Source organism: Delphinapterus leucas, chromosome 2 (genome assembly GCF_059928025.1).
Source record: "Delphinapterus leucas isolate spDelLeu-1000000601 "Yukka" chromosome 2, BTC_Dleu_Yukka2, whole genome shotgun sequence".
NCBI lineage: Eukaryota > Metazoa > Chordata > Mammalia > Artiodactyla > Monodontidae > Delphinapterus > Delphinapterus leucas.
In genome coordinates this window covers 32,609,047-32,629,158 of record NC_143130.1, presented here as the reverse complement: position 1 = coordinate 32,629,158, position 20,112 = coordinate 32,609,047, and the positions used below count along the sequence as shown (strand labels likewise).

The window sequence follows — 20,112 nt, the reverse complement described above, 5'->3', positions numbered from 1 at the left end:
CATTTCAGGCTGAAAAAGCACACACACACAAACCATCTGAGAAAAACAAACTGTGTTTTCTTCCCTGTGAATAAAAGAAACTTGCTGGGTTCATCATCCATCTCCTTCTGATAAGAGAGGAAACACAGAGAAATATTTTCTGTTAAAACACTGATTTGAAGACAGACGACAGTTTTTTCCCCTAGTCCTCCTGGAACTTAGTATCTATAATGGCTATTTCAAACCAATGTACACGAATTTAGAAAAATGTTATTTCTTGGCACCTTTATTTTTGGTTTCCATACTGGCAGACACCAGAGCCCTTAAAACAAATATTTTTCATTTGGGAAATGTGATTTTTCTGGTCCTAAGTCACAAAATGCTGCATCTACTAGGATGATGACGAGGGTCATGGCTGTGCAGAAACTTAAGTGTTGAGTGTTTATTATCTGACTAAACTGGGCTAAGAACTTTACCTGCGTTATCTCATTTACTCCTCACAACAATAAGTGAGCATCATCATCATCCTCACTTACATATGAGTAAACTGAGGCTCAGAAGAGAAACTCCCTTGCCTGAGTTCCCTCCACATTATGGGCAGAATAGGTCTCTGGACCCTATGCTCCTATTTCATCCCCACCAATTCTGAGCAACAGATTACATCTTAAAGGGTGCTCTGTTCTGCCTTTTCATTATGTTCTATTACACGGTGAAAAAATAGCTAAAAATCTTACTGTTATATTTATCAACTGACTTCTAGTTCTGGCCCAATTCAGGAAGGGGCATATGACACTGCTTTCTTTCCCTCTCCAAGAGACCCTAACCAATTCCAAACATCAACAGAATTAACAGAACAGGAGCAAGGATTTGTTTTGCCCTGACTTTCAAGAGTCATACAGGGGAACTTTTTAAACTGAAAAGTCTTCCTGCCAGTGTCTTGCTCAACTACAGCCTAGTTAAAAAGCACAAAAATGAAGGAGAGGGTTACCATCTCCTGGAAGTAATAAAGCTATAGAACAATGTTCTTTATTTCCTGTCTGGCATAAACAGGTGCCTCCATAGGCAAAGGATTATCTGTTGGAATGCTCTGAGCACTTTTTGTTTGTTTGTTTTGTTTTTGAGCACTTTAAAATGTGTCAGAGACATTGCCATCTAAACCAAAACTTGAGCCACACATATCTAAGAACCCAACGACTCTGCATGTGACCGGGTTGTGCCAGACCTGACAAGAAGACTTGCAAAGCATTCATCGCCCCTTCAACCTGGGGGTGAGACCTCAAACATTCAACAGTGGTGATAATTCCTCCTCTACAACTTCACAGTTTTAATGTAGTGTTAAAGACAGGAGCACACCTCAAAGATTTGAGAGAAGGAGATTTGTTTGCAGTTCTCAGCTCTATGCAAACCCTTCTCTCTCCTCCACCAAGACCACCCCTGTCTACCACGGCAGGGGGACCTGGTGCCCCGATGATGATTTTCTAGGGAGAAAGCAAAACACCCACAACACTTAGTGCAAAGTGAGAACAAAGTTTGACCCATTTAATGTTTTCTATACTTAATGCTATTGTTTAAATTCCATTGAAAGCAGTGTGTACACGCATGCGTGTATCAGGATCTAGTCTCCAGGCCCATCAGAGGCAAGACAAGAAAGGTTCCCTGGCTTATTTCCGCTGAATCAGCTCATAACGGACCAGGTCTTGAGGGCCTGCTAGACACTTCCCGCCTCAACACCCCGAGTCTTCGGTCTGGGAACACGAGGTCAGTGACAACCAACCTGGCCACTTAGAACCAGAGGACAGAACCACCGGGCACTAAACGCAGGGGAAGAGGCGTGCAGGATTATGAAAAGCTTACTGACCTGTAACTCCCTCCTGCCCAGCTTCTTAGCTAAGAGGAAGCAGAAACGGCACTAAACATCTACTTTCCCTCCAGGGCTGGGCTCTTTTTCTGCTCAGGAGTCACATACCCCTTATGTTCACAGGCATGGCTGATTATTTTAACGACCTATACAAAGTACTTTCAGAATTTACTTTAAATCTTCAGAATGGGGACTACATCTAGCTATCTCCCTCAAAACGCCTCCTGTCTTACGGCGAAATGAAAAATCAACTGAGAGAGAGATCAAACAAAGGCCATAAAACACACCCCGCAATTTAGACATTAAAATTTAATAACACACTTTAAGACGAATGACGTTGCGTTCCCAAACCTGAAAAAGGCATGCAGCCTCCGGTGGCAGAGGCGGGTGCAGCACAAAAGGCTATCCTCTGATTACCCAGGTCAAATAACTGCTCAAAATTCCTTCCCCCAAAGCTGCCGGCTCCTTTCTCGGTTTGGAATCAGCAGGAGATGCGAGAGCACCTCGTGTGGGCCGCCCAGACGCCAGCGCCGGCGCCCCACACACACACCTGGCGCTGCCCGCGCGCCGGGCCCTCTCACGCGCCCCCCACGGCCCGCACCCACACACACACCGTGCCCCCCAGGAAAGCAGAAGCGGAAGGTGGGACGCAGGGCAGGTGCTCACCTGGCGACGACGCCGACTCTCCACTGGGCTCCCTCACGCCGGAGGGCAGACACCTGAGCCCACGTCCAAGGAGGTCCCTACGCAGGGACCTGACGGTGGGTCTCCTCATGGCTCACTGGGTCTGCGGACCTCAGCCGGCCATGTCCCGGGGGGGAGAGGAGCTGGGCGCCAGAAGACTGCTGACGGACGGTGGTCCCAGCAGACGGCTGAGGCCCGCGGATGCCGACCACTCTGAGGAAAGGTGAAGGCGTGGGCCCTGTTCTTTCACCTCCAGGGAGGCCAGAAGGCTCACCACACGTCCTCACAGGGGGTTAAGATCCTACTTTCTCTCAGAGTACCGCGCTGCAATGGCGGAGCAAGCAATCCCGCCAGTTCACACAGCAGGGACGCACAACGCAGACTGAGAATAGGCGGGCACGTGAGCCCCAGTGCGCATGCTCCGAGAATACAAGGCGCACCTGAGTGGCGGAGGGCATGCCGGGAGAGCAGATGGGCACGCGAGCCCCAGAGCGCATGCTCGGGGTAATACAAGGTGCACGTGAGAGACAGAGGGCATGCCCCGGAGAGTGGAGGGAGCACCTGAGAAGTGGGTGGTTGGATAGGAAATTCTGCAGGCTTTCAGGTGTATGGGGTCCAGCGCAGATAAGGAAAGGCCTCATGCATTATAGTTGTTGTGGACTGAATGTGCGTCCCCCAAACGCATAGGTTGACCCCTAATCCTTAAGGTATTAGGAGGCGGGACCTTCGGAGATGATGAGGTAATGAGGGTGGAGCCCCATGATGGGACTAGTGCCCTTATAGAACGGACCCCACAGACCTCCCTCCACCTATGAGGCCACAGAAGATGCCGCCTATGAACCAGAAGTGGGTCCTCGTCAGACGGAATCTACCAGTGCCTCGATCTTGGACTTCCAGCCTCTAGAACCCTGAGAAATCAATGTCTGTTGTTTAAGCCCCCAGTCTATGGTGTTCTGTTACAGCAGCCCAAACAGACTGAGAAAATAGAGAGCCTGAGAAGTGGGAGGATGAGAATAAATCTTCTTCTGGCTTCAGACAATAAGAGAACTTGGGAGAAGGCTGACGAGACCATCTTAGCAATTTCCAATCTAAATGTAGAGGGAACTAAATAGCACATATGCAGAAAATGGCAGGTTAACACGTCACCTTAGAAATGTTCCTGAAGAAATGGACATAGATTATGTTCAGCAAGTAGCATTCAAATGTCTCTAAGGCACTGTTATTTTTAATAATACTTGAGTGAATAATTGTATAAAACCAAGAACCCCAAACCAGGGCTTCAGCTGAGATGATGCACATCCTAAAACTGTGTTTGCTTAAGTGGAACCAGTGAAAATCTGGTGCAGTTCACAGGGATACAGGAAAACTGGCTGAACTAGATGCTTCTAAACCAGCAATACCCTAACTTCCCTCTGGGCTTGCAATGCCTTTCAAGGCACACCTGGAAGAATCCCATTCAAAAGTGAGGGATAATTAAAATAACACTAACTGCAAAACTTGTGGCCCTTAAAGAATGAACTTGATCTACACCTGAATACACTAATCACCACACAAAAATGTTGGGGGAGGGAGTTCTTGTTTGCATTAAACATTCCTAACTGCCATATAAAAGGGAAAAGCAATTTGCTCAACCAGGAAACATAGCTCTTTAAGAGACCCAGAAGGCCCCAAAGAGATAATGCCCTCAAAACCGAGAAGGGTAATGAATGCATATATGGTCAACTAATATTTGACAAGGGAGCCAAGAACACTAAATGGGGAAAAGACAGATGGTGCTGGGAAATGTATGCTGGGAACAAATGGTGCTGGGAAAGCTGGATAACCACACACACAGTAATGAAATTGGACCCCCATCTTACACCACTCACAAAAATCAACTCCAACGGATTAAAGACTTAAATGTAAGGCTGGAAACTGTAAAACTCTTAGAAGAAAACACAGGGGAAAAGTTTCTTGATGTTGTTCTTGGCAACAAATTTTTGGATAAGACACCAAAAGCACAAGCAACAAAAGCAAAAATAAACAAGTAGGAGTATATCAAACTAAAAGTCTTCTGCACAGCAAAAGACACAATCAGCAAAATGAAAAGGTAACCTATGGAATGGGAGAAAATATTTGCAAACCATCTATCTGATAAAGAACTAATATCCAAAATACGTAAGGAACTCATACAACTCAATAGCAAACTAGCAAATAAGCCAATTAAATGGACAAAGGACCTGAATAGACATTTTTCAAAGAGAACAAATAGCCAACAGGTACATGAAAAGGTGTTCCACATCACTAATCATGAGGAAAACGCAAAATAAAGCCACAATGAGATATCACCTCACACCTGTTAGAATGCCTATCATCAAAAAATATATATCTATATAGATCTATGTGAAACAAATGTTGGTGAGGATGTGGACAAAAAAGAACTCTTATGCACTGTTGGTGGGAATGTAAATTGGTGCAGCCACTATGAAAACAGTATGGAGGCTCCTCAAAAAATTAAAAATAGAACTACCATATGATCCAGCAATTTCACTGCTGGTATTTATCTAAAGAAAATGAAATCACTTTCTCAAAGAAATATCTGCAACCCCATGTTCATTACTGCATTATTTAAAATAGCCAAGACATGGAAATAACCTAAATGTTCACTGACAGCTGAAGATGTGGTATATACACACAATGGAATTTTAATTATAGCAAAGAAGGAAATCCTGTCTTTTGCAACAACATGGATGGACCTTGAGAGCATTATGCCAAGTGAAACAAGCCAACAGAGGAAGGCAAATACTGTATATTCTCACTTATATATGGAGTCTAAAAAAGCAAAACACATAGAAATAGAGAATGATGATTGCCAGAGGCAACCACTGATCTGTTCTCCATTCCCATGGTTTTCTCTTTTCCAGAACATCACGTAGATGGCATTTTACAGAATGTAATATTCTGAGACTGGCTGCTTTTTACTCAGCAAAAGGCCCTGGAGGATCATCCAAGTTGCCGTGTGGATCAACAATTTGCTTATTCTTACTGCTGAGTAGCATTCCATGCTATGGATATACCACAGTTTAACTATTCATCTGTTTGGGGGAACTATGAATAGAGCTGCTATAAACATTCAAGGTCAAGTTTTTGTTGATCTTCAGCTTTTGATTTTCTCGGGTAACTATCCAGAGTGGGACTGCTGGGTCAAGTGTTAAGTGTATGTTTATTTTTGTAAGAAGCCGCCAAGCTGTTTTCCAGAGTGGAGCATTCCACACCTACCAGCAATGCACGAGAGCTGCAGTCTCCCATCCTCACCAGCACTTGGTGTTGTCCATGTTTTTTATGTTAGCCATTCTATTAGGGCACCTCATCATGGTTGTATATAATAATTTGCCTTTCAATAGGATTAGTCACACTGACCATTTCATGTGCTTATTTGCCATCCTTATATCCTTTGCAATGAAATATCTGTTCAGGTCTTCTGTCCACTTAAATTGTTTGATTTCTTAGTACTGAATTTGAGGAGTCCTTTATATATTCTGGATACAAGTCCTTTGTAGAATACGTGATTTGTAAATATTTTCTCCCAACGTGTAATGTCTCTGCATTTTGCTTAACAGTATCTTTCACAGAGCAGAAGTTTTTCATTTTGATGAATTCCACTTATGTTTTTCTTTTATGAATCATAGTATTATGTCTAAGAACTCTTTGTCTAACTTCAGGTCAAGAAGAGTTTCTCCTGTGTTTAGTTCTAGAAGTTTCAGAGTTTTACGTTTAGAGCTTGAATCCACTTAAAGTTAACTTTTGTATAAGTTGTTTTTCATTTATTTTGCATATGGATGCTCAGTGCTTCCAGCACCATCTGTTGAAAAGACTATTATCCATTTTCCATTGAATTGGTTCTGCACACCTTGTCAAAAATCAATGGCCATATTTGTGTGGTTCTATTTGTAGACCCTCTATTCTGTCTACTGATCCATGTTGTATCCTGAGCATATTATAATTTACTACTTACTTTAGTAAATGTTTCTTTGTGGAAAAAGAAATTTGTCTGGAAGCAAAACAAACTAATAATGCTCTATATGATGTTATTCTTCTTGTAAGGAAGGTATGAGGCAGCACAGCTGTAAACAGATCAATGCTTTAACAGCTTCCAGGCAAATATACATGTAAAACTTGAATACATTTTGGGAGAAAGCAATTCATTTCAAAACAGTTTCCAAAGGCTACCAACATGGCACCAATTTCTCCATAAAAACTCCAACAATTTAACAACAGAATGACATTCATAAAAAACTACTGAAAATATTTTAATTAAAATTATAATATGAATACATCCTCACATTAAGATGGTTGGGATCAACACTGACTAGATAATAAGTACCTTCAAGTTGCAGCACAAACAGGTGAAAAACTGGAGGCGGTTTCCAGTAGAGTGGCCCTACACAGCTATCTAACCTGCAGGAAAGACAGACACACTCTCTCTGAATGGCAGGTCCTGAGAACAAGGCCACAACCATACTGAGATGCATTAAACTGGGGACCAGATTGGCAGCCCAGGGCCTGCCCCATGGAGGCCTCGGACCAGATGGCCTCTTGGGTCCACTAACAAGAGGGCCCGATGTCGGGACAAGAGCAAACGGTAAGTAATTATTGGAAGAAAGTATAGTTTGTGCATGGTGCAAAATAAGGAGCTAAAATAGTACAGTGCCTCAAGTGGAACACACCGTGACACAAGGTTCTTACCCACGTAAGCTCTGTTATTCAGCCCTGGAAAGGCTGGAATTATTAACTCCCAACTGATCATCTTCTCTTGGTGATGACCCTCGGGTGACTCAAGGCCCCACAGCTCCTTTTAACCCAAGAGGTTCAGTGAAGAACTTGGATGCTGACCCCTTTGGCAGCACACGCTCCTTTAAATCTGGGACGTCATAAACAAGGCACATGACAGCTTTGATTCATTCACATCTAGGTTAAACAAGACAACTCATGCCCTGACTGGTGAACAGAAGAGTTTACTGCAGTCTTTAAACAAACACAGAGCCAGAAAGAAGCTACTGTCTATTCCTAAATAGGGTTCGGTCCCTGTGAGTTAGATGGTTCTTATTTTCCATTTCTTTGCCTTCAGAGTACTAGAAATCAAATTAAAAATAGAAGGAGAAGGAACCTAGAAACTCTACGAAATAAGAATCAGATGTCTGGCAGATGGTGGGAAATATTCCCACCTTAAGACAGAAATATACACACACATCAACCCACACCAACTAACTGTTATCAAAATGCTAGTCTGCTAAACCCTCCTCACCCCACCATCACAAAATAGTGCAGAATGTATGCCGACCATACAGTGCAATACCCCATGGGATGGTCACGTTTCGGTAACAAACATACCGGAAGGTACATATTCAAAGTGCTGTCCCTTTCAAAAGGGCTCTACAGAAAATTATACATTCATTCCAATGAATTAATGGCACGGCACCAAACAGTCTGGACTGTTCTTCATGCAACATTTCCTTCTGTCTGAAGTGGTCTAACAAAATTCATAAAATTCTTTGAGCTGGCAAGGACTTCAGAGATCTCCTTATTTAACCATAAATACTCTCTGCTCAGGTATGAGGTAAAGTAAATGATTCCCAAACCAGTTGTCTTATGACGTGTTGTATCTTGTGTCTAGTAATGGCAATCCTCATTCTATGAAGGATTAAATTTTTGTAAATAGTCCAGAGTGAGAGATAACTATTTCTGGTGAATTAAACACCAGGTATGAATACAAATTAATGTGTTTGGCTCTTCACATATGGTGGATAAACTGAATGAAAGGGATGACCGACAGGAAGAAATTGAGTCCTGTGACACAAGAATCTGACGCCTTTGGGAAACTGGACTTAAAAATGGAGCAAACGTTGGGTGTCATGGAAGGGGCTGAGCTCGGCCAGCACTGCCCATCCTCCTGAGGGCTGGGAGTGCAAACCCGATGCCCGAGGGACAATCTTTGCAGGGAGGGCCTCCTCGTCACCCCTCTGGACCGTGGAGGATGGGAGGTGGTGGAAAACCAATGCCAACCCACCCCTCCTCTTGCTCAGCCTCATTTGGACAGTGCACTCTTCTGGAAACTCCCCTATTCTCAGCAGCAAAGGGGTTGCTTTCAGGGCACCAGACCTTGTCTGTCCTATTCTGGGGTCTCAAGTGACCAGAATGAGCCCCCTGCTCTCTCCCCTCAAGTCACCCCCACTCTCGAGGTCATCTGCAGGCATGTGAGGAGGGTCAGCGCATACACAGGACCTGAGGAGCCCGAGGGAAACGGCTCTCGATCAGCTGGATCCACCAGGACCTGCAGCCGTTGTCCCCTCTTCACTGCCCGCTAATTACGCCTCAGTCACGGAATCCCTACTCTGTCCTCAAAGGGACCCACGAAAACCATCTACAAGCGGTAAGCCTCGAGCTGAACAAAGTGTCTGTTCCTACCTTTCACTTGTCAAGATCAATGCTGCAACAGGGATTCCGTGCACATCACCACTAGAAGTGAAATAATTATCTCCATTTACCACAGATGATGCAGGAGCTTTTCCATTCCTGGTATAATTTGTAAGCCGACCTCTCACACCCACTCCCGCATCTTTTAAAACCAGTTTCATGGCTGCATTTTTCTCAGCAGAACCACCAGACAGTTGCTCATTTGGAGGACAAATAACCACACTTATTTTTTAAAACAAAAAAATACTATCAATCTGCACAGAAGCTTCCAAATACCCAGTTGCTTTGAGCCTTGCAAATAAAGTCATGCTGGTGACCAAACGAAATTTTCCTTTTCATTTATTTACTTCATGAGTTAGATGAAAGCATGAAGTCCATGAAATAGAAATAAGGGAAATATCAGGCAAAAAAAACTTTCAAATAAAAACTTCAGATGTAAACAGAAAGACGCTACAATATCCTACATACCCCCTCCCCACAAACACAAGCTTAAAGACTTCAAGACAATGAAACAGGGACCTTTGTCAGAAACCCACTGTTTAATAATCCCGATGTGTTAAAGGTGAGGTGAATGCTAAGTCATCCAATGACAGTTGAAGCATCTAAGGTAGATCTACAGCAAGTTGGTTATTGGGAAATTATGTTCCACAAATGGGAATATTCTTGTGCAATCAATTTTTACATTTCATTAAACAACTATGTGCCATTCTAAGTGTGGAGATAGAAAACATACATTAAAATATAATTTCACTTTTCAATTGAAGAACACTGGTCATGTAAAAAGAAAAAACATCATGGCCATATATTTGGGATTATTAATCAAAATGCAGTTTATTTCAGTTCTAAATGTATAACTTCACATTCTCAGATTTTTGTATAATTAATATATTTGCTGAATTAGCAGAAATTTTTAATAACAAAATAAACAAACTTAAGATCTGAGGAGCCATTTGGATGACGTTAGACTCCACATTTGTGTGTTTTTGAATATAAAATGGTTCTACGTATTATCAATAAACTAGAACTGTCTTTTTGTATGGCTGCAATCAGAGTTCACGCTGGTTAAATGGCACATAATGTTATCACATTATAACATTCTTAGCGTCTACAAGGAAATCCTGAAGTTCTGAATAGACCCACACACACCAAATAGTCCAAATGCCCATCAACAGGAAAATGGATGAATTATGTTCAAATAATGGAATTTTCTACAGCAGTGAAAGCCAAACAAACTAGAGCTATCATATCAACTGGAATAAAGAAAAACATGTTGTAAGTTCATTGAGGGAAATTACTAGATGGAACGCATCTATCATAAATGTTTGCTTAAAAGGAGTATTGCTAACCCTGTGATTTAAAACTTATAGTTTCCAAGTTGTGATAAACCGACTAGCTCTTCTTGCCTCTGTGTGTATCTAATAAATCCTGTAAACATCTAAGAGCAACTCTGAATTATGCTGTTTAGCCTTTGAATCCCATAGTTACCGGGGTATTTAAGGGGTTCTGTCTCCTCTGCCGATTTTCCTTCTTTGCCCATAATGTTCATCCAGGTTTCTATCCCTTGCCCTCCCTCAGTAGACAACTCCACTTCGGTGTCTTACCCTTGTCTTGGCCCAACTCCACCCTAAGGATTCATAAATCTCCATCTTCAAACCCCAAGATGCCCACACCTAGGGTGATAGTAAGAACGTGTCTGCCCAGTGTCCTGATTTATGTTGTGTTCCCAGATGATGTCAATGGCTCTTCCACTCTGGTCACTCTGCCCACATCCCACTGGACATTCCTACTGAGGATGCCCCCCAACTGCAAACACAACTTCCCCCAAACAAAACTCACTGTCTCCTTCACTACCTAACCCATCCCCATTTCCTCCTATCTTCCTTGTTGGAAAATGATACCTATCATCTAACCAACTGTCCCAAATCGGAAAATTGATTCTCCACCGTTCGTTTCTAAGACCCTCAAGTCACTACCGACTGCCATTAATTTCACCTCCTAAGTATCTCTCAGCTCATCCCCTGCCCTCCAAACTAGCGCTTTCATCATCTCTCGCCTAGTTTATTTTAGAAATCTACTATTCGGGACCATCCTGCAAGCAGGATATTAACTCTTATATAACTATTTACTGTTTGCGTTACGAACATCATTAAGTCTGAAAGCAATCATTTTTGACACCTAAACAAATTAACTGACTATCCTCCCCTGATCAGAAGCGGACCCTGACACATTTGGACCTGTTGTGTTAAAAGGGGCACAAATACAAACTCCAAGAACCGAGGGTCACAGGCCCTACACTGGCTGCCAAATTGCTTGGATGTGCAGTTACGGTCTGTTCCTCAGTTTCCCTACCTGTCAAAGGCACGATAATACCTTCCCTACTCCAAACAGCACGGGGGAGACACAAGCAATAAGCACGATGGAAAACAGAAAGATCCCATAAACAAAATACCCTCATTTTTTTTAATGAATTCATTATATTAATGTAAATATTTAATAAGTCCATGATAGTCATGTAATACTTGATATTAAGTTTCCTCCTTATGAGACATATCATTTATTCACCCATTTATCCTGTATACATTTATTCAACTATTTTTAAAAATTATACTTCAGGAGACAAAGACAAGTAAGCCATTTCACCTTGAAGAAAGATGGGAGTCCAGGCGGAAAGGACACGCCGGGAACTTAACCAGCATAAGGGATCCCGGCAGAGTTGTCAGCGGGGTGACAGCTACCCTGTCTGAGCTCCTTGGCGACAGCCTCCACCGACAGCCCTGCCAGCTCCTGCTCATGAGCCACCATTACCAGCACTTGGTAAAGACACAAAGCAACCACTCAGACAAGTTCACAACCTAAGAGAAAAGATGAGAGTGAAGCAGGTGAACAAACATGCAGAGGGAAAGGAACAGCAAACAACACTTGGAAGCTATTCCATAACCGCAGGTTATTTCCTTGAAGTGACCTGTAGGTTTCCTCCCAGCCCTGAGACCCAACACCCTCTACCCTTCCTGGTCCACAGGCAGAATTCGAGCATACACACCTAGTGACCAGGACACACAGAGACAGAACGGCCCTAGTTACAAAAATGTGAAACATTTTACCGAGTATCAACCAATAATCAATGTTTGCCACAAAAATGAGAACAGTAAATATATATTTTTAAATTTAAATGAATTTGTTTCATGATTTGCTCATAATACATGATTCATGATAAAATGAGGCCTATTGATGATTATGTAAGTCTTTATATGCCCGTGAACTACTTCTGTCCCCTCATATTTTTATACCAAAGAAGCCTAAGGTTAGACGAGTATAAATAATATTACTGACAACAGCTGGGACGTCACAAGGGCAGAACTTACACCCACAGGTACTGACTGACCCCAATTTCTCTCCTTTCTGTTTATAAACATACAGAAGAAACTATCAGTCAGGACTGAGCTTGCCCCCGCCCCACGTCCCCAAGCATCACTGCTGCCTCCCCTGCACACGCCCTACAGGGCAGGTGTGCCCTCCTTTCGGCCCTCACCCCGCAGCAGCGGGGGCTGGACGTCACCACCTAGGGCCCCAGCAGGCAGCCGCCCTGGACCCCATCAGTGCCACAGTCAAATCAACACTGGAAGAAGCTGATGGATAACCAGTCATCCCCAAGGAAAACTCCACGTGTCTTTCCAGACAGGGCACCAAGGGTGCCCAGTGAATCACCACAGGGGTAAAGTCCTTACACAAAAAAGAAAATGTTATTAGAGCAGCATTTACTTGAGGACACTCGTGGGTGGCCTCCCGTCTCATCCCTGCTTTGCAAGATTCCTAAATCGAGCATAAATTCAGGCTTTATTTTTTTTTTTTTAAAAAGGACTCAACCTTTTCTATTGCTAAACTTTACAATTTTAAAAATTAACTTCTATGTGTTTAGCTAAGCACGAAATTTTTAATTTCCCTGAATCACAAGATTTCAACTTATTTCTTCAAATAAAAGATATTCTTGACTTCATAAGCAAAGGTCATTAATTCTAGCTAATTTGAAGAAAGCTTAGTCTACATTAGTAAATAGTTTGAAATATATAATATTTGGGACACTATATTGTTATAATTTTTAACGGTAAATAGGATACTATCTGAGGGACTGCCAAATATAAATTTTCATAGTTGAGTTTTATGGGCAAATAGTTTCCTTGAAGTAGAAGAATTCAGCCTATTCTTTTTTTTTAATTTTTATTTTATATTGCAGTACAGTTGATTAACAATGTGTGTTAGTTTCAAGTGTACAGTAGAGTGATTCAGTTATACATATACATGTATCTATTCTTTTTCAAATTCTTTCCCCATTGAGGTTATCACAGAGTATTGAGCAGAGTTCCCTGTGTTATATAGTAAATTCTTGTCGGTTATCTATTTTAAATATAGCAGTGATACATGTCAATCCCAAACTCCCAATCTATCCTTCCCCCGCCCCCCCCCCGCTTCTCCCCTGGTAACCATAAGTTCATTCTCTAAGTCTGTGAGGCTTAGAGACTTAGAGAACTAAGGAGACTAAACAATATGCTACTAAACAACCAATTGATCACTGAAGAAATCAAAGAGGATATAAAAAAATATCTAGAAACAAATGAAAACGAAAGCACAATGATCCAAAACCTATGGGATACAGCAAAAGCAGTTCTAAGAGGGAAGTTTATAGCAATAAAATATTACCTCAGGAAACAAGAAAAATCTCAAATAAACAACCTAACCTTATGCTTAAAGCAACTACAGAAAGAACAATCAAAACCCAAGGTTAGTAGGACAGAAATCATAAAGATCAGAGCAGAAATAAATGAAATAGAAACAAAGAAAATAATAGAAAAGATCAATGAAACTCAAAAAGCTGGATCCTTGAAAAGATAAACAAAATTGATAAACCTTTAGCCAGACTCATCAAGACAAAGAGGGCCCCAATCAATAACATTAGAAATGAAAAAGGAGAAGTTACAAAGGACACCACAGAAATACAAAGGATTGTAAGAGACTACTATAATCAACTATACACCAGCAAAATGAGAATAAATGGACAAATTCTTAGAAAGGTACACTCTCCCAAGAAGAAATAGAAAATATGAACAGACCAATCACAAGTACTGAAATTGAAACTGTGATTTAGAAACTCCCAACAAACAAAAGTCCAGGACCAGATGCTTCACAGGTGGATTCTATCAAACATTTAAAGAAGAGTTAACACATATCTTCTGAAATTATTCCAAAAAATTGCAGAGTAAGGAACACTCCCAAACTCAATTCTATGAGGCCACCATCACCCTGATACCAAAACCAGACAAAGATACCACAAAGAGCGAAAATTAGAGGCCAATATCATTGATGAACGTAGATGCAAATATCCTCAACAAAATACTAGAATCCAACAATACATTAAAAGGATCATACACCATGATCAAGTGGGGTTTATCCCAGAGATGCAGGGTTTTCAATATCTGCAAATCAATGAGTGTGATGCACCACATCAACAAACTGAAGAATAAAAACCATATCATCACCTCAGCAGATGCAAAAACAGCTTTTGACAAAATTCAACACTCATTTATGATTAAAAACTCTCCAAAAAGTGGGCAGAGAGGGAACATACCTCAACATAATAAAGGCCATACATGATCATACTCAACAGTGAAAAGCTGAAAGCATTTCCTCTAAAATCAGGAACAAGACATGGATGTCCACTCTCGCCACTTTTATTCAACATAGTTTTGGAAGTCCTAGCCATAGCAATCAGTGAAGAAAAAGAAATAAAGGGAATCCAAATTGGAAAAGAAGAAGTAAAACTGTCACTGTTTGCAGATGACATGATACTATACATAAAAAATCATAAATTCAGGCTTTAAATCAACGAAGAATCACAATATGGATTTCCTCTCCCTTGATCCAAAAGGTCACCCTCACAAAGCACACATACAATTAGGACACGCATTTCCCATGGGAAACAATCCAAGCCCCACTCGGGCACCATGGGGACACAGTCACCAGAATGCTGGCCCTGGACTCCTCATCCCCTCCTGCCCCCTGGTGTACCAAAGACCCCACCTGTCCCAAGCACTTGCTCCTCAAATCCAAAGCATGAAGGGCATGAGGGTTTATTTTCTTAAGCATAAGAATAACAAAGTGAGAACCTTCACTGCTGCCCGAACATGACAGCATGTGAAGCAGAGTGAACTACCTGAAGCCAGGCAGGCACCCCGGCACCATTGGTGAATTCGCGGTTTATTTTATTTTAAACTGTCACTGGCAAAAGAAAAGCCCATGGATGTTTGTCTTTCTGTCAAAAGCAGGGAAAACTTCACCACAGGCCACCCCCACGGGCACCTTCCCATACCCTGAAAGTTTCTGCATCAGAGACAAATGTGGACCCTCATCCTGCTTCACAAACTGAACTGACAAAGGCTCTGTGAAACCGGGACCTCAGAAACAAAGTAAGCGAAGAAAGGACAAGTCAGCCCTAATTGGGCTCCACAGACCACGAGCTCTCCCGCTGTGAACCGGGTTCGGAGAGCAGAATCTGGACTCCGCTCCGCAGGAGGACAGATGAAGGCCGTGTCCCCTCGTTCTGGGGAGACGGCAGCCTCTCCCTTCCTCAGATTCCAGCAGAAGTGAGACTTCCCTGAAAGGGTTAGAAGTAGTCAACCACGCACACGGAACAGGTAAAGACTTAACCAAGACGTCCATTTGAACACAATACCCAGCAAAAACAAAAGTTAAAGGAATTCACAGAAGTGTCAACTTAATCTGAGTGTGATTCCACTCCTACTATCTGTGTGATATTTAGCAACATATCTGGTGAGGCAGCTCCTGGAATCACAAGGCACTTTCCAAACTGCAGAATGATAAAGACCAGGGAGAAAAGGGAAGGCTCAACAGGTCAGGAACAGACCAAACCACAGCAAGGCACAGTCTGACCACCCGCTTTCCGGTTGAAGGGAGGGCAGTGCAGCTGCCGTCCGCCAGTGCGCTGCTCATCCTTGGGTCACCCAGGGCCACCTCGAGGTACTCACCTAAAAAGGGCTGAAGGAACCTCCCAGCTCATCTCATCCAGCTGACACTGCAGACCCGTAAAGCTCAGAGCTCAGTGTGAACTGGGGCAAACCGAGCCCTGTAACTCATATGTCCCAACTGCTCACCACCCCCTCCCATCCGTCCTTTCATATCTCATGGTGTTTACTGAAGAAATATGAAAGTCACGAGTTTCCAAATAAAACATTTAGATCCTGAGCAAAAAATGCGAGTTAAAAACATAAAGGTGAATGGTAGGAAACTTTGGAAATTAACCTCAATACAGTTTACTGAATATACAAACTCAAAACATCTTCCAAAAGGAGATCAGATGAATTTAAGTACTTCTTAAATTTCACTGAGAATCTGGAGTGATCTAGTTCCTTCTTCCCTTTTAATACATGAATAATCCAAGAAAAAGTCATTTCATTTCAGGGAAAAGGCTAAAATCATTCTTAAAGTCCCTCCCATAAAACGCTGGCTGTTCATCTCTCTCTGTTTTATAATAAAAGGGGTATTCAGCTTTAAGCGTGTACAATACAGTTTTTGTTAAACAGCATTTATGTGAACAGACACGAGGACATCATGAAACACTTGGTCTGAGCTCTTAGAACCCACAGAGCACATTTTAACAGCAAGAGGAAACCTGCGAAAAAGCCAAGTAAATGCCCCGCCATGTCCACCAAAAACAAAGAAAAGTATCCCTCAGATGAGCAGTTATTTTTAACTGCTTCCCTCTTACTGCCATTGACCAATGAAGCCTGCAAGATCATTTCAACACATTCAGCCTTTGATTCCACTGAAATTAGGCTGAAGAGTTTATAAACTTAGAAATGGTTTGCATATTTTCAGAATCCAAGTGTGGGCTCTGATAGAAAAAACGCCTTTAATTATTATGAATGAGTTCTCTAAACCTTTCCAGAATTTTCTTTTTTTAATTTAACTTTTTATTATAATGAATAAAAGTTATTATTGAATAACCCCCACCACCTTAGTTGAAATAAAAACTAAGGTGTTCCAGTGAAGGGGCAAGATGCAGTCTATGCTCCACTGCAGGCCGCACGGGGGCCATGGCGCCATCACCACCAGAAGATTGTCTGAGGACACAGTCAGCCTCGGTGCAGGTGCAGGACTAGAGGAGGTTCCTGGAACTGAACGGTGAACCATTCGATCACGTGGAGTAAGCCGTGTGTCCGGGGAGCACAGGCCTGGTGTCCCTCTGGTCCTGCAGCTACTCAGCGAAGTTTGAAGAATAAAAACTAGTACAGACTCTGACAGCACACAGGAAAGTGGTTCCCTAACTGAGTCAAGACACAACAGGATCCAGGCTTTGAGCTCCTCCTCGTAGCCCTTCCTACAGCAAAGGTGGGGAATGAACCAAGGTTTTCTAAGGCTCATTAAAATCTCTCTCCAATGTGTGACGACAAACAGCATCTCAGTAACCAGCTTTGCCAAAATGCAGGGTGTGTTTCAGATTAACATGTGAAACAGTGCACTCCTGGAAGCCTCTGCACCCTTCCAGTCTGCTCACATGCCTTGAAATAAATTCACCACTCCGTCTACACTCGCTGTATTTCCTCGCGTGGTTACAAAGGAAAGAAAACCAAAAAGATGGCTTTTTTCAGGCAGTCACCTACTTTAAGTTATAACACTTTGACTGCTTCACAGATAATGAGGCAAAAATCAAAAATAAAACCATATTAAGGCTTATAACACTCAACAATAGTTTAAAGACACACCTGTGCTTCAAAAATCACCATTCCTATTTTAGACGCCAAAATGCTTATGAGAGAGGTAGAAACACCCTCAATATTTTTAAAATCTTACATAGAAATGACCACTTTTATTATTTAAAAATTTTTTTATTTTAAGAAACAACTCCTTTTATAACTACAATAATTCATGGTTCCAGACAGATGCTGAGGATTGGCTTACTCAATTTCAATTCCATCTGAAGCTGGAAAACTAAAAATAGGTTTTCCAGACACAAGGGTTCCCCATGAGCTCAAACACGCCTGGAATGCAGACGGCAGAGGATTCCTTCCCGCCCACTCTAGCCATTCTCTGCTGAAGCCGCATGGCAGGTGAAAAACAAATCTGAACTTGGGGAGGAGAGGCTTTCTTCAAAGGGATTATTGCAGTGGGAAGAGGAGACTCCTACAACAGGGAGCAGAACACTGCGACCCCGAGATCGGCCAGCACCTAAAGGGTGAGGCAGGAAGGGTGTTTCCTTTATAGGGAGGAGTTAGCAAGGCCAGGAAGGATGAGTGTGGGGAATGGGATGGAAAGGGCCTGGTCAGACTCAGGTCAGAGAGGGTTTCACTGAGGCCAGCTGCGCTGGGGGACCCTGAGGAGGGGCTCGGGTTCGAGGACCTGAGGACGGAGAGAGCTAACACTTTGCTCTCACTGATCAGTGGTGGGAGCAGCCCAGCTTGTGGTTTAGCAGACAAAGGTGGGATCTGGGACGGTATGCAAGGGCTTGTTCCAGGCTCACGGTGGGGGGGGGGGGGCATCGGAGTCTCATCCAGGTCTCATCGGAAGGGCGTTCTTTGCGGTAAGTGAAGGGGCAGGGGGACCTCTCAGCCACCCTGCCTGGCAAGGCTCAGGAGTACTCAGGTGTCAGCCTAGGTCTCCACGGCCTGGAGGACAGCCCAACAGTCCTGGCTCCACTCCTTCCACCGAAGCTCCCAGAGGGTTTCTGCACTAACCCGCGGCCCACATGAGTCCTCACAGCACACGCGAGGCAAAGGGCTCGGTTCTGCACAGACACACGACCACAGCAGCACACCACTCATCGCTGCCTCTCCACGGGCCCCAGCGGAAACCCCACAGAGAGGCTCGCAGAGCTCCTTGGTGGGTGGGACGGGTAAGCAAAGATGACCCCCACCCAAACCAGGCATTCCCTCACTTCCTAAGTGGGGGCACTGCCCGCCTTCCTAAGCCCCCAGTGACAGCAGTGGCGATGCAACCCACCAGACGGGCTGCAGGAGAGCTCACTGTGCTCACACTGAGGATGGTTTGCTCAGGGGCGACTGGCCAAGAACTTGCCCCACACCCCACAAAACAAAACAAACGAACCTGCCCCGGGAATGCCCTACCACACCACCGTGCTTGGGGAAACGCCCCATGTTCACACTGAAGCTCCAACATGTCAATGAGTACATGAAATCTATGTGAACATTATTTATTACAAAGTACACAAAATAGCAGAGGGAGAGTGTTCAGCGAAGTATGCAGTTTCACTGTGTCCCAGTCCTCAAACACGGATTAATGCTGATCCACAACGTTTTTCTACCTCTCATATTACTTTCCTTCCTTATTCTCACAAGCAATGCATAGAAATTCCCCAGTGAGAGCTGAACAAGTGTTTCCAACACAATATGTTATTAACAAGACCAAACTATGTGATCCTAATGTCATTTTTAAAGGCCCAAATAATAGATTCAGAGAAGATAACTATTTCTGTCCAATTTTCTTTTCCACTGTACTTTAAATACCTATTATCTCCTAGAAACCACCTCTCACTATAATTTAAGGCACATTGAAAGGCTGATTCAACCTGGTCATTTCTAAAACACTCAGAGGCAATGAACAGAAGCGCTGTTTTAATTTCCTACACCTGCTGTAACAAATTATCACAAATTTAGTGGCTTCTGACACCACAGATTTATCTCCTAAGGTTCTGGAGGTCAGAAGTCTTACCGGGCGAACCTTGAGGTGTGGGCAGGTCTGGCTCCTCCTGAGGCTCCGGGGAGAGTCCGTCCTTCATCCTTTTCCAGCTTCTGGAGGCACCGCATCACCACCCCAACCTCTGACCCCATCATATCCCCTTTTCTGACTCTGACCCTCCTCCCTCCCATAAGGACCCTTGTGATGACACTGGTCCACCCCAATAACCCGGATCATCTCGCCATTTTGAGATCCTTAATTTAGTCACATCTGTAAGGTCCCCTCTGCCATGGAAGGTGACACATTCTCACTAGGGATCAGGATGTGGACATCTTTGGGGGGCCATTATTCTGCCAACCACAAATGCTGACAAGTAAAAATTACTTAGAGAGGGCTTCCCTGGTGGCGCAGTGGTTGAGAGTCCGCCTGCCGAT

The 20,112-nt window shown here is 43.3% G+C and overlaps 1 protein-coding gene across 4 annotated transcripts in view; it reads right to left on the bottom strand.

The window, feature by feature from the left end:
• Positions 1-20,112, bottom strand: part of DIP2C (DIP2 acetate--CoA ligase C (putative)) — a 363,448-nt gene that overhangs the window by 280,336 nt on the left and 63,000 nt on the right. The gene's annotated exons all lie outside the window — the stretch shown is intronic.